This window comes from Choristoneura fumiferana, chromosome 25, assembly GCF_025370935.1.
Source record: "Choristoneura fumiferana chromosome 25, NRCan_CFum_1, whole genome shotgun sequence".
Taxonomy (NCBI): Eukaryota; Metazoa; Arthropoda; class Insecta; order Lepidoptera; family Tortricidae; genus Choristoneura; species Choristoneura fumiferana.
Genome location: NC_133496.1, coordinates 252,115 through 266,558, shown reverse-complemented (window position 1 = coordinate 266,558; position 14,444 = coordinate 252,115). Strand labels below are relative to the sequence as shown.

At 36.7% G+C, this 14,444-nt stretch overlaps 1 protein-coding gene across 1 annotated transcript in view; it reads left to right on the top strand.

The window, feature by feature from the left end:
* LOC141442527 (alpha-2C adrenergic receptor-like) overlaps window positions 1-14,444 on the top strand; it is a 349,320-nt gene that overhangs the window by 288,983 nt on the left and 45,893 nt on the right. The window lies entirely within an intron of this gene.

Genomic DNA, 14,444 nt, shown 5'->3' with positions numbered 1-14,444 from the left:
TACTAAGGGCAGATAAGGGGACCATTTAGTGCAAACCTGCCATTTCCAGAGACCCCATTTTGCGGTTTAAACTCATTTATTATTTAAAAGCTTTTACACACTTCAGTTTAAATTGCTCGTACGAAATAAAGTGAGGAAATCCCAGTGTTCGTGGTTCTGTAGTTCTAAATGGAACCCTTATGGTTTTGCCGTATTCGTCCGTCCATCCACGGCTTTACTTGGGGAAATTGGAGACTGCTAATTCCATAAAGCTGTGAAGTACAATCATAATGTTGGTGCCGCTATGACTCGTCGGTTTTCTTCGTTTTCCTGAAGATTCATTATGAGAAAGAAAAAAGAAGACCGATCTTCTGTTTCGAGTTCCTAACGACATCAGCAAACTAGTTCAATTGTAATTTTGAATGAGTTTATAATATTATGTTAACCATGCAGTCAAAGAGGTAGAGTAAAATAATTTTTAAAAATGGTCAAGTGCGAGTCGGACTCGTACATGAAGGGTTCCGTAAACAGTTCAGCAAAAGTTTTTCTTAAAATTCTTCTAATATTTTTTTTTTGCTGACTGTACTTTATGCCACTGGTTACCAAAGTATACTCCTCAAGACGACAAACGAGTCCAAATTCGATGCGGTCGTGTCGTTTATCACAGAGTTCCTATGATCACCCGCTAGCTTTATCGTCAGATCAACTCCATGCTATAATAATATTGCATTGTCATCAGATTTATACATGCGTGTAAAATTTATGTACTCAAAAATAATTTAAAGACATTTCCTATTAGAAAACATATTTTATTCAATCAACAAGTTTTTAAAAGATGAAGAGTAAAGTAATTTAAAATCAAAATAATCATTATACTGTAAAGATCTCATCATTGAATAAATATAATTATTACACATATTTGACAAAGGTAATTTAATTAAATAATTAAATTAAAACACACGAACAGGATCCATACTAATAATGTAAATGCGATAGTGTGTGTGTTTGTATGTCAGTCCGTCTTTCACGTCGAAACGGAGCGATGAATCGACTAGATAGATTTAGTTTATGGGCGAGAGTTATATAGGCTACTTTATATCCCGGAAAAATGCACAGTTCCCGAGGGAACAGCGCACGATAACCGAATTCCGCGCGGGCGAAGCCGCGGGCAAAAGCTAGTAATATCAATAAATTCATTATAATAGTATCAATATATGATTAAAACTTAATTTAATTTGTTCCATGATCTACTTTGACAACCTTAGATTTTTAGTTTTTTTTAAATATTGTGTGTTCAGACAAGGCAGGACTGACTTTTACCAATGTATCATCCTTATTATAATGTACATGGCTTGAATATAGAATAAATAAATAAATGCCTATGTGTCTTACAGTCAGTTGTTCTGCTTCGATTTTCGAATTTCGTAGTAGCTCAACTGAATCTTAGCTTAGATTGAAATTGATTTATTGGCTGACAAGGTCAAAGGCTTTGCTTAGCTTGGACGTCGGTCAAGGTTAGTAAAGGTTAGTAAACTCATTGTTTTTCTATACAACATTTTCTTCGAATGCAAATATAAGCACGTTCACACACACTGACATGTTCATACGCTCACACATTCAACTATCACATAACTACATACACTCTCATACGTACCCTCAAATTCACTCACAGACAAAACAATTTTCATAAATATAATTGCAAGCAAAAGGTATCCGATTACAGGTAAATGGTATAAAATGTATTATACAACTTTTAATTCAGAACTGTTAAAACACATGAAAGATAATAAAATTAATTCAACAATTCAATTACCTATTTATCAATGAAAACCAGCTGCCGATTCCTAAATGAGTTGAGTCCAGTTTTGCATCGAAACCAATTGAAAAATTGCTTAATCTCTTCAACAAAAACCTACTCTATATTCAAGCTGTTATAGCTACATTTTCAATGGACGAAATTCACGAGCTTTTATTACATCGCCCGTCGCATTTAAATTTTGGAACCAATTTTACTATCATAGAATCAATTATTTTGTCTATTGTAATAATGCAATGTGATGAGTACTTTTAACGTTCGAATATCGAATACATCGTTTTTTATTTCATTTCAGTTGCCAGTGCTAAGTTCAGTTTTATAGGTATTCATAAAATTTTACAGATAAGTATAAAAAAAACAATGTCTTCTTTTTCCAGCAAAATGACTATTTAGGACAAACAAATCTGAAGATGACTGATTTCGTTGTTTCTTCTAAGGAATCGAATCAGAAATAAAGTGACGCGTAGAAGAACGAGGATCACCGACATAGTCAAGAAAGCGAATTGGCTTGCTAAAGTGACAATGGGCCTAAAAATGAAGACCGCGGATCGACGTCACAAACGCGATGCCCGAATGACCTGGTTAATCCCGCAGGTTCAAGGTGATTGCAAATTGATTGGAGGTCTATGGGGGAGACCTATGTCCAGCAGTGGACTGAGGGTGACTGATGATGAAAGAAAAGAAAGGGCGAAAGAAAGATGACGAAAGAAAAGAAAGAATCTAAGGCGTATTATAAAGTTAATGAATAAATCATGGGCAGGGATATTTGGAAATAATTCCGATCCGCATTAGCGATCCCTTTGAATAGCGAACGTACTGTGTTAGAAATAAAGTTGTGTTATATAAATACTTGTGATGTATAGATATAATTTAATAATATTGTAAATCTGTTAAAAAAATATACCTCGTTGAGTTTCTTGCCGGATTCTTCTCAGCAGAGGTTTTTCCGAACCGGTGGTAGATTTTTTTGACATTCATAAGTTCATGTTATAGCCTAAATTGAATAAAGATATTTTGACTTTGACTTTGACTTTGAAAAGAAAGAAATACATTTGGACTTAGTGATGCAAAATCTGCAACAAGTTACTAAAACGAACTCTATGGAGTTGGTAGAAGGTGCATTTTTTATTAACTTGTTTGTTGCATACTTACGAGTATTTAAACTTTGGGGGGAGGTGTGGGTTGGTTGGATTTTGGTTGGTTTCATGATTGGATTTTGGAGTATTTTTGTATTTTTTATTTCAACTCCAAATTCATATTAAATATAATGACCCGGATAACTCACGTCTTAAATCGAGTTTAGCTCGACATTTTTCGTGCTATTCCGTACGCAGTATGAGGAAACAGGACGACAAGGGGTCTGCTGTGGCCGTGCACTCAATGGACTCTGATTCGACGCACTATATCAGATTTGATGAGGTATCTGTACTTGCGAGAGAGAAATTTTCATTCCGCGGAAAGTGCGTGAAGCCATCGAGATTAGGCCGAATTTCAACCGGATAGTGGTTGGACGGTACCTCCGAGTTGGAAACGGTGTTAAATACTCGTGCTGCGTCATCGGTGTGTGTGAACGTACCTTTACAGAGCGATGTTGTTAGTGTCGTGTGCTACCCTACATTTGACAGTTGTAATGATGATGAAAACGCGGGGTAGTTGTGTGCCGGTGTCAGTTTTCGTCGGGTAGTCGCGCGAGCAGAGCGGCGGCGCGCAGTGCGCGTGTTGCAGCAGCCGCTGAGTCGAGTTGCTCCCAAGACGAAGGGCTACGGATTAGCCCGAAACATGTCGAGCTAAACTCGATTTAAGACGTGAGTTATCCGGGTCATTCAAAGTCAAAGTCAAAGTCAAAATATCTTTATTCAATTCAGGCTATAACAAGCACTTATGAATGTCAAAAAAAAAAACTACCACCGGTTCGGAAAACCTCTGCTGAGAAGAATCCGGCAAGAAACTCAACGAGGTATATATTTTTTTTAAAACAGATTTACAATATTATTAAATGATATGTATACATCACAAGTATTTAACACAACTTTATTTTTAACACATTATATTTAATATTAGTGAGTCTAACGGTAGTTTCATGTTCAAAACTCCAAATTCGTTACTTTTACGGGTATCCCGTGAAACCATATCGAAAATACAAACAAAAGACTCCAAAAAACCAATCATAATTTGATTGCTTAGTAGCCACATCTCTTGTCTGGGTGAGCGGTTAGTTCCAAAAAGAATGTAACGTCTCTCGATGAGAGCGAAACATAGATGTCGCTCGTGCTGCTGCTTAAATATCGTAGTGGAAAAAAGCAACCTGAGATATGTGTGCATAGGAGAAATTCGTATTTAGACTCCTGTCCAGCGGTGGTGTAGGGGTTATAGCACGCAGCACGGATTGCTGAGGACCTGGGTTCGATTCCCAGCGCTGGTCTCTTTTTTCTGGTTTTCTTTGCATCCATGTCTCAGTTTGTATTTTCAAATACTTTCGTCATATATACATAAGTCGCCTAGCAAAAGCAAATATTCAGTCGCTGTCGTCCAATTTTTCAAGTCAGCCTCAGGTGCTATAAAATTCTTTGACTTAGCACTTCGGAAAGTAATTTCTCCAACGTCGCATATCGTTAAAGTGAAGCGAACTGACGTTTCTATGCATTTCTAGTTACGTTTGAACGAGCAGCGCCTTTGACGGCTTGCGGTTAGACGAGAATATAAGATTGCTGGAAAAGGTTGGAGAAATTTGGGAAACACCGTGAAAATAATACGGAATAGCCTAATTTAGTATTTATTTATTAATAAAAAATTACAGCATGACAATTACAAAACTAATGCACTTTAAAATTCAAATTATACACAAAAAATACAAAAATATACCATAAGAAAATCATACAAAAAAAAAAACAAAAAAAAAGAAGCTAATTTGAGATTTTTGAACGTCTTCTTCGTCGCTACCCTAAAACGACAGAACTCCACACCCTCCGGCCAGAAGTCGGAGCGCAGGAACATCTGCTGATGCTTGGCAGGCACTTGGAGTCTTAATGAGCTGAAATTGCTATTATTATTATTATTTTATGTTCAATTAGCAGTTACCGCACGCGTAAATTAAGTATATTATTTTCTATTTATTTCATCATAGTATTAATTGTACATAATTATTACTTAAGTAGACTTACGCAATAAAAACTTAATAATAATAATTAAAAACTAATACAAATTTATTTAACTGTTTGTCTATCTTTATAAACAGTCTTCTCTTAACTAGGTTAGGTGGAAGAGATCCTTCATTAGGGATAAGTTCGCCTTTGTATTTCTAATACTCCTATCTGTGTGTGTACTTATGTGTATTGTTATTTTGAATGTTGTATGTGTAATAAAGAGTTTACATAGGCAGTCGAATTATAGATAATGTTAGGATTTCGCAGAAATTTCTGGGAGAATTCCCAAAAGTTACATTTTACTACCGTTGCATAAAAACATTAAAAAAACACCCGCACCGAATTTCATGTCTCTAATTCTAGCGGTAAAAATGATATCCCGGTTCCGTTGGAACATTGTTATAAAAAGTAGCCTATTATTCCAGCTATGTAAATAGAATACCAAATTTCGATTAAGTACCTCCAGCTGTTTTATTCAGCGTGAAAAAGTGAAAAATATACGCTCTAATGCACGTATTACTTTCTTGTTTTATAATATTGATTTGTTAATATACTCAGCGGCCCACACTTCATATAAAATTACCGATTCTGCATACATTTGTGACCTTGTGACTGACCTCGATGAATGTGACTTTTAATTTTATCATCAAAATGTAACCCCGCCGAACGTTTTCTATCCAAACTTAATCACTTCCAGCACATGTAAATCGCTAACTTACCTTCAGCGAGCTTTTCATATTATAGCAAATCCAGTGCTTTTCAGGGGGTGTGTAATAGCAGGGCTTTGAGAAAATTCTGTCTTCAGACCAAATCCTGGAGAAAATCGTGTGAAATACTTTAAATTGAAGCAAATCAACTCATTGGAATTCGTGAAGCAAAACATTTTACATTTTACGTGTAGGTTGACGGTAAAAGTGCAGTTTTTTACGAGTGGTGGTATATATAGGTAGAGTCATTCACGATGACGCGTGCCGTGGTTCTTATTGCAATGTCATTAATGTCTAATTTTGTTAAAATCACGCGTCTTCGTGGATGGCACTAGGTATATCTGTTAACTAACTGTTGCTCTCTCTATCGTTATCCTATTAGAAATTAATATTTCAGAACTAAATTATTGTTATTATTATTTTAAAATTTATGACGGTGGAAGCATTCTACACTTCCACTGAACGTAGATATAGTTTAGATATAGTTAGTGTTTAGTATTGTAACTAAGGGACCCCATACATCCCTGTATTTTTATTATTATTATTTTTTGTATTTTTTTTCTTTAATTGTATAGTTAATAGTTTTTAAGTATTTTATTTGTAATTACATTATTATGAAAAAATGACTTTCTGCCAAGTTTCTTGCGGCGCATTCTTCTTGGCAATGATGGTCTTTCCGAAAGCGCTGGTAGTTTAAAAAATGACGTGTAAAAGTGCCCATTGCGGCCTATTTACTGAATAAATCATTTGAATTTTTTGAATTTGGAATTTTTAATGTGGATTATTCGAGCTTTTGAACCGTCACATTTCTGTGGATACTTTCTGAAAAAAATGGCCGAATATTCTGATAAAGTTTTTAGTTACGAGTATCTAGTAGGGATACAGGAACTGTAACAAATAATTGAAAACTACATAAAATTTAAAATGTACAGCCAATTTTTAAAAACTGAGAGCAGAAAAATGAGGCGTTTGAAACGCCCGATTTGAGCCACACCATGATTAAATAAATGAAAACAGTGCATGGACTAGTCTAATGAAATGATAAAACGGGTAGACTTTGTGAGTTCGATTCATCAAAAATCTCTAAACAAATCTGGTGAAATGAAGACACAAGTTGCCTTTTTAGGATTCCGTAGTCAACTAGGAGCCCTTATAGTTCCGCCATGTATGTCCGTCTGTCTGTCTATCTGTCTGCGGGTAAGCTCAGAGACCGTTAGTACTAGAAAGCTGTACTCGTAATTTGGCATGAATATACATATCAGACTATATAATATATAAAATATTCAACTTCAAAGTGCCAATTTTCATTAAAGTCGAGCGTCTCCGCCCCCTAAAATCTAAACTGTTGGGTGGAATAATTTGAAAAATTCAGAATGGTAGTGTGTTTATTTTAAATTTACAAGGAAAATTATAGCGGCTAACATTGCTTAAGAATTATTAGTAGTTTAAGAGTAAATAGCAGCCTAAGGTATAAAAGATACCTAAACTTGGAAGATTCCGTACACAATACGAAATCCTCAGAAAAATATTATTTGATTTTTTCGTAATGGCTACGGAACCCTACCCTGGGCGTGTCCGACACGCTCTTGGCCGGTTTTTGTCTGATTTCGTAATTTCACTAAACAAAATTACTTATTCAGTTACATTTTGAATATCTCTATTTGAAGCAAATAATTTTACCAAACGTTTTCTCTCAGTCAAGAACTTATTCAACTGAATCCTTTCCTCAATTTGGAACATTTTTACCCAATCTCAACTCTCACATTTACCTCATCAATTTAATACATTTTTCAAAAATTACATTTTTAATACAAGTTTTTTGCAGATTATTTTTTTCACTATATTTCATCATCTGTGCTTCCGTGTAAAATTTCAGTCAATGCAACAACTATAAAGGAGTTCTCTCCTGCGGAGACGACCCTGGCTGGACCAGGATGTCACTTTTAATTATTATCCTGTGTTCTGTTAATTTCATGAGTTTTTATGTACAATAAAGAATTTTACAATACAATACAATACTGTATAATATAAACATATGCCAAATTTCAAGTCAAGACCACTGGAAGTGGGTCAAACATAGCTTCCAAGATGTGACCCGTACTAAAATAGGTACTAACAGGGCAAATTAAATAAAAGCTTCTAAAAGATATACAGGCTGATCCATAAACCCTTAAAAAAACTGTCAGATTTATTGACAAACTTTCAAAATGGGCGACACCGATACCGATCGCAACTTTATAGGAACAGTGGAGATAACGGAACGACCCATTTTATGGGGCAACTTTGCTTATCTACAAATATATGCGAGATGAGAGCGATTTGTTGCTACTGTATAATTTTATTGATATTGAATTTTCGTTGGCCCTACTGGGTGGTAGTTAGTTTGTTTAGGAACAGCTTTTGTGACTTATTTGAGAAAAAAAAAACATTTTAGAAAACATATCAAAAATACAATTTACCTTTTTTCATTTTCGTTGCCAGTGGCGAGTTGTCGTTGTTCAGCAGTGATGGTGATGATAATGTTGATGATGGTGATGGTGATGTTTCAGTCTCAAAAGAGAAACCTCCAGTTTCGTTTTCTTTTTTAAAAAAATATCAAAATCGGAAGACATTCTCTCATTAATGTTTCCGCAGCCTTGATGATTGATGAGGAATGGCCTTAAAGATTTACACGAGTATCACAACTCTCAGAAAACTCCCCACAATTTGATCCACACGAAACCCAAAAAAGAATGTTGTTGCGAGTGTTTTTTCCGATATATCTAAATGGTGAATCGCGCGTATTTTCCTGTTCAAAACACGTTACGAAATCACCAAAGCTTTGTAATCAGAAATACGTCAAATATTTGGGAAACGAGACCGAAAGGCCGTGAAGTAGTGCGTACAGGCAACAAGGTATAGAAAGGCTAGAGAAAATAACAGCAGGCTAGCTTTTTCGTAATAAACTTTTAGATGTTTTTAGGGAAGATATATAAAGTGATTCGGAGACGTGAGCAGGACTTACTCTACCGGATTCATCTACATAAGGGTACCAGTACTATTTTTTTTTTGTAATGTTGCAAACAATCAACACTCAAGCTTTAGCTTAGTTTGGGACTAGGTCAATTGCTATTTATTTATTAAGAATGTAATTGCTGCCATCTGTTGGGACGGCGAGGGGCACTGGCCCATTTAACGCGATAAGATATTGAAATAAGCTTTATAGCATATTTTATAACCTACAACTTTTTAATAAAAAAGAGTGCTGTCTTCGCCAACAAACTGCTTAGCAGTTTGGCGAAAATATTTTTAAATTGTTATTTTTGTAAATTGTGATTAATAAATAAAATAATAATAATAAGGTGTTAAATTATTTACTAAGTGCTTGGTCAGTCTGCAAAAAATTAAAAGTGTGGAAGTTTGACTTAAACATGGTCGATATGGACCCCTTTTTTTAGGCTCCGTACTGTAAGGTCAAGTTACTTTGAATCTGAAAGATAACTTTGACCATCTAGTCTATTCGGGACATACAATCAAGGATTTTTATACCTACATTGAAATTGTGGCATTCCCGTTAGTTATAGTTGATTATAGATTATAGAACGTAGGTTTTTTCTATAAGGATTTCTTTCGAGGGGTATTAAAATATATAAAGTTTAAAAATAATAATGGACGTAATTCACATAATTGTCATTTGATATAATGCAATTTTCTCATCATTCATTTGTCATTTAATCGTCAATTATACAGAACTGTTATAAAATAAATCTAACCTACACCAATCTGTAGATAGCACGATCATAAAATTTGTATGCCTAATTAATAGTTTTACCGAAAATAATGTTATATCAAATGTTAGACGACCGGATGGACAAGTGGTTAGAGAACCTGACTATGAAGCTTGAGGTCCCGGGTTCGATTCCCGGCTTGGGCAGATATTTGTATGAATAGTACGAATGTTTAATCTCGGGTCTTGGATGTTTAATATGTATTTAAGTATGTATTAAGCTATATAAGTATTGTTTATCCGTTGCCTAGTATCCATAGTATAAGCTTTGCTTAATTTGGAACTAGGTTAATTTGTGTCAAGTGTCCCATGATATTTATTTATTTATTTATATCAAATGACTATTACCATTAGGTACGTATTTCGTCTATTATAGGTAGAGTCATTCACGATGACGCCTGCCGTGGTTCTTATTACAATTTGGACAAAATTACGCGTCTTCGTGGATAGCACTAGGTATAGTCTTTTTATTTTAAATATTACACACACACACACATCACTTTTTTGTATTGTATTTTAAACTCCTTACCTTACCTTTTTTTATACAAATTTAAGTCCATATTGTTGCGGGCACCCGAGGGTCAGAGACCTGGTGACCTGACACAGGTTCTACCTAGTTCGGGCACCAGTCTCCCCACACAAGTCTGTAATAACTAATTAGGTATGAATTATGAAATGTACATTGTTATTTTTGTAACTTGGTGGTGGAGAGGAAATAAATAAAGTTATTATTATTCATCATCATCATCATCCCAGCCTATATATGTCCCACTGCTGGGCACAGGCCTCCTCTCAGAACAAGAGGGCTTGGGCCATAGTTCCCTCGCGGACCCAGTGCGGATTGGGATCTTCACACGCACCATTGAATTGCTTTGCAGGTTTGTGCAGGTTTGTTATTATTATTATTTAGTAATAAATGTATTAAATGAAATAAATTATTTTCTCTGACATGCTCCCCTTTTGTGGTAGAATACGGAAATAAAAAAGTTGTCAAACGTGTCCACTGTATTTATTTGGTGTGTGCGGGAGCACAAAGTCTCTTGATTGGGCAAGACTTGACTTGCAGCCACAACATAACGGTCTCTAGTCAAACAAAGATGGCCGCGATTCCATTTACATATCCGACTACACTGAAACAAACTGATTCATGTAGCAGGGTGGTACCTTTTAATATTCAATTTCACTATGATTTTGTTGACAAAAGTATGGGATGTTATGATATTAGTAGCACAAAGGTTACAACGAAACAAAACTAATGACTCTTAAACAACTATACGTATACAGCAGTTGCATTTTTATAAGAAAAGCTATCAATAAGGACGTGCACACTAGCCTATTGTTTCATCCCAGCCTATATACGTCCCACTGCTGGCACAGGCTCCTCTTAGAACAAGAGGGCTTGGACCATAGTTCCACGCGGGCCAGTGCGGATTGGGAACTTCACACGCACCATTGAATTGCTTCGCATGTTTGTGCAGGTTTCTCTCACGATGTTTTCCTTCACCGCAAAGCTCGTGGTAAATTTCAAATGTAACTCCGCACATGAATTTCGAAAAACTCAGAGGTGCGAGCCGGGGTTTGAACCCACGACCCTCTGTTTGAGGGGCGATAGGTCAAACCACTAGGCCACCACGGCTCTATAGCCTATTGTTTACTAAGGTAAAAAAAATGTTTGTACTCCCCGCACGCGCCTGCGCCGTGCTAGCCTTATTGTTTTACCTAAAACCAGGACTAATTATGGTCGAAAGACAATTACTTGTGAAGGTGTGCGCTTGTATAATAAAATACCATTATTTATAAAGAGAGCGAACTCGTTTAACTCATTCAAAAAACAACTTGCTCAATATGTAATTGATAACAAATTGCTATTGTAAATTTCAAAGAATGAGTCAAACACGGGCAAATATCTACTACTACTACCACCTACCTCATACCTATATAATTGAACAAATGTATGTACTATATATACCTACCTACTTGTTATGTTAACTCTCACCGACAAACGGATTTTTTGTTATTTATATTGTACAATAATTTAGTGATAATGCAAACTATTGTTCTCATGAAAGTGATGTAATGTCTTATATGGAATAAATGTCTTTAAACCTAAACCTAAGGTTCCACCCTAGTACGGTACATGATTCAGTTTGACTGTACAACATCTTTGTTTCAAAAATCCAATCACACATTGTTGTTATAATAGGTAAACGGGCTGTGTTAATCAATTCGTTTATTCCTATATACATTCGTACCACCATACCAGCCTATATACGTCCCAGTGCTGGGCACAGGCCTCCTCTCAGAACAAGAGGGCTTGGGCCATAGCTCCCACGCGGGCCCAGTGCTGATTGGGAACTTCATACGCACCATTGAATTGCTTCGCAGGTTTGTGCAGGTTTCCTCACGATGTTTTCCTTCACCGTAAAGCTCGTGGTAAATTTCAAATGTAATTCCGCACATGAATTTCGAAAACGTGAAAAATTAATGTTGAAAAAAGTCTGAAAAAAATTGCATATGAAGTCAATGTATAGAAACCGCAAATTTTTTCAGACTATTTTCAACAAATGGGTCAATGCAATATATTGTCCGGAATTAACTGAGCACGACACACTAATTTGGGTTCACGATTTAAATTTCACCCTGTATAAAATTATCCAACTATTGGAGTGCCAAATTTTATCCAAATCTGTTAATAAATAAACACATAAACATCTAAACATACAACATATATATATATGTGTAGGGAGTACAACGACTTAGCCGGTGCTCATGAAGACTAGACATATTTGGTTCAAGACTTAATGTTTTGTCAGCAAATTAAGGATTGTCCTCAGTTCAGTTGTGTGAGGATTCTAAGTAAATATAAATAAATTATGTTTGTTAACTAAATGCATGTATAGTTTCTCTTGTATTTATATAAATATTGATACTTTTCTTTTCTTTAAGTCTTAATTGTATCACTCTTTTCATGATGTGTACACATAGTTTGAATTGTAAATGATCTCTTGCCTTAATTATTTTCATTACTGTACCGCATGTTACAATTTGTTTTGTGTGCCAAAGTTAATAAATAAATAAATAAATAAATAAATAAACAGCTAAATTTCCCACAGTACAGTTACTTTTACCTAACCTACTTTACCGGTAGCAGTTTATATAGTATTTGCGGTCGCAAATTTAATGAAAATGCTTTTTAATAATAAATAAAACTATGCTAGTAGAAATGTTCTTACTCGAGAGCAAACATACTTCTTTTTCGTACATCTGTCCCGACCTGGGATAGAACCCGGGACTATTCGCTATTCGTTCGTCAATTTATTCAACCATGATCTATGCTTGAAACAATCAATTATGTAGATATCCGGTTTAAATTACTTCTAATGTTATGGATATTATACTCTTAGGAGCAGTTTAAGCCCGTTATAGATGCCGCTGCGTCCAATTTTCTTAAGCCAATAATGAAAGGATCTGAAAACTTTTAATTATTCCGTCCAGTTCGTCGCGGGATCAATTTGCAAATGTAATTTTCCGTTGTGTTTGAGATACTCCGCTTTCGGGAATTTTGTAGAGTTCCCTAGAAAACAGGTAACGTAAGGTGAGTTTTTGTTTTATAGGCATTTTTGAAAATTAAATCTCAATTTATAGTTTAATTCAGTTTAGTAGTGTCAAACGAAGAACGCAGTGTTTGAAGTCAAAAGTCTTTGACCAGTGTGTGTTGCCAGTGATGACATACGGATCTGAGACGTGGGCGCTAACGATGGGCCTCATGAGGAAGCTCAAAGTCACTCAGAGGCTATGGAGAGGGCTATGCTCGGGGTTTCTCTGCGGGATAGAATCAGAAATGATGATATCCGCAGTAGAACTAAGGTTACCGACATAGCCCGAAGAATTGCGAAACTGAAGTGGCAATGGGCGGGGCAACATTGCTCGCAGGACTGATGGCCGATGGGGTCAAAAGGTTCTCGAATGGCGTCCGCGGACCGGGAGACGAGCTGTTGGTAGGCCTCCAACAAGATGGAGCAACGACCTGGTTAAGATCGCGGGATCGCGGTGGATGCGGAAAGCACAAGACCGGTCTGAGTGGAGAGCCTTGGGGAGGCCTATGTCCAGCAGTGGTCGTCTTTGGCTGACATGATGATGATGATGATGAAACGAAGAACGTAGGTACGTAAACGTAGAGTTCTCGGATGGCGTCCGCGGACCGGGAGACGAGCCGTCGAAAGCCTTGTTAAAAGATCGCGGGATCGCGGGATCGCGGTGTATGCGGAGAGCACAAGACCGGTCTGAGTGGAGAGCCTTGGGGGAGGCCTATGTCCAGCAGTGGACGTCTTTCGGCTGACATGATGATGATGATGAGTAGTGTCAAAATATGTGGTGGCCTAGTGATTTGACCTATGGCCTATGAAGCAAAGGATCGTGGGTTCTAACTCGGACTCGCATCTCTGAGTTTTTGATCGAATTACATTCGAAGTATACCACGAGCTTTACGATGAAGGAATTCTGCAACCATCTGCTAAGAAATTTAATGATGTATGTAAAGTTACCAATTCACACTGGGCCGGTGTGAGAACTAACGGCCCAAGCCTTCTGGGAGACGGTCAGGCCCAGCAGTGGGACGTATATATGTCGGCGTCCGATCGTAAAATCTCCATTTCAGGAATTGGCTAAGGGACATCCGCCATATCGTTCAGAACTCACCGTTTAACGATTTGTCTAGTGACATTTAGGTAGATAATGAAATTCCTAGGCATATCATGAAACGCCGCCATATCGGTTCTGGCACTTCGCTGGTCGCAGCGTCGCACGCGGCGCACGCGTTGTGGTCACAATTCATACTAAACACTCCTCGCTTCGCTCGTCGTACATAAATTTTCATTTTTTTCGGCATATCACGATGTGCCCGGTATAGAGCTAGGAATATCGACGAATGCGTTGCTCTAATCGATCTGCCGTATTGTTTCTCAGGCACATCGTGATATGCCTGGCCAACTTTAAGGCATATCATGAAATGAAGCCATTTCATGATATGCCTA